This window comes from Anopheles aquasalis, chromosome 3 (genome assembly GCF_943734665.1).
Source record: "Anopheles aquasalis chromosome 3, idAnoAquaMG_Q_19, whole genome shotgun sequence".
Lineage (NCBI taxonomy): Eukaryota > Metazoa > Arthropoda > Insecta > Diptera > Culicidae > Anopheles > Anopheles aquasalis.
This window is the reverse complement of record NC_064878.1, coordinates 49,504,672-49,506,048: the sequence shown is the minus strand read 5'-3', so window position 1 is coordinate 49,506,048 and position 1,377 is coordinate 49,504,672. Positions and strand designations below refer to the sequence as shown.

General features: G+C 37.6%; 1 protein-coding gene across 1 annotated transcript in view; it reads left to right on the top strand.

The window, feature by feature from the left end:
- Nucleotides 1–358, top strand: part of LOC126576445 (polycomb group protein Psc) — a 26,292-nt gene extending 25,934 nt beyond the window's left edge. Inside the window, exon 5 of the mRNA XM_050237713.1 lies at nt 1–358. This exon is cut by the window's left edge and continues 4,579 nt beyond it. The gene's annotated coding sequence lies outside the window, so the exon portion shown is untranslated.
- The last annotated feature ends 1,019 nt before the right edge of the window (nt 359–1,377 follow it).

Sequence of the window (1,377 nt, the reverse complement as noted above, 5' to 3'; positions counted from 1 at the left end):
CTCTGTTTGTATTATTAAAAGTACTTTTATCATAATATGCTGCTTACCTGTAAATATGTATAGAAAGCACCCAAGACAAGCCTAATAGCCCGAAGAGCAGCAATCACATGATGAACTGCTATTGATAATCCCCTATGTCGAGCATTTAGAAATACTACTGTAATGAATACACAGTTTAGTTCTCTAGTAGCGTAACTGCTCTCTACGCAATCGATAATTCAATCTCTGATATGCCCAGATTGTGTTTTCCTGTTATGTAGAGAACATGATTGAAAACGTGTACAAAAGCCTCAAATATCATAGATTGATAAGGTTTAGAAACGAATAAGGCATTCGATTAAATGATGAGAAACCAAAATTGTCACAAGTCAACTCTCTTGAAACGAATGGATGTTAAGAACGATAAGATAAAGAAGGAAGAGTAAAAAAGTTACGAATGAAAGAGAGAAGAAACGAAGTAAAAGGTAACCTCATAGTGCATTTTAGAATCAGTGAAACGAATAAGAAAGCAAACACCTGCACAAACACCACTGGAACGAGAAACAATCAACCGGAACGTGAGTTTGCACACGTGGGTAAAAGAGCAGTGTATCGCTTTGTTTTTGTTGCATTATTTCCAAATATTTATCATTGCTAAATGTATTTAAATTGTACAACTACACAAGAAAAAGGTTCGTTGGAACGGATAGGACTGGATGATGGTTTGATGATGAGAGGGACGGTTTTAGGGGAAAAGGTTTTTCGCATTCGCTGGCTATCAGAATGTGTTTGTGAATAATTAACTATATCTCTTTAACTTTATAAGAAAAAAATCAATGTTGTGAATCCAGAACTTGTTTTGTTTTTTAGTAGTTAAAACACTTTAAAAATGGCGCTCGCACAAACCGCACGTAAACCATTAACTGGCGTCCTTTGATGCTTGATGCTTCTCACCACAAAAGGTTGCAGTGCAGTTGTATGTGTGGTTAGTGGCGAGTGCGCAGGAAGTTAATGTGTGTTGCTAGGATAAATGTGCTTTTAGTTGCACCGCTGTGTCTACATACCTTGACTGTCACATGAGTTACTTGGCCCTAGAATAGCACACGATGTTAAGAGTAAGAACTTTAATGTAAGGAATCAATGAGTAAACACAATCACAGCACTGACAACGACGATGAATCTTACAGAATATGGGGCTAAGATACCAAGTTTTTGATACGAATTGAAGTTTACAAGGAAACACCAGAGAGCCACAGATAATATAGGCTAGAGAGGAGGTAAAGAGTGAGAGATACGCTACATTGTGTATACTATTTGAGTCTAAGATAATTTGCAAGCATTAAATGAGCCCAGCGGGAGCTTTTCAAGCAGTGTCGCCTCATTGCGGCCCTTGTGTCT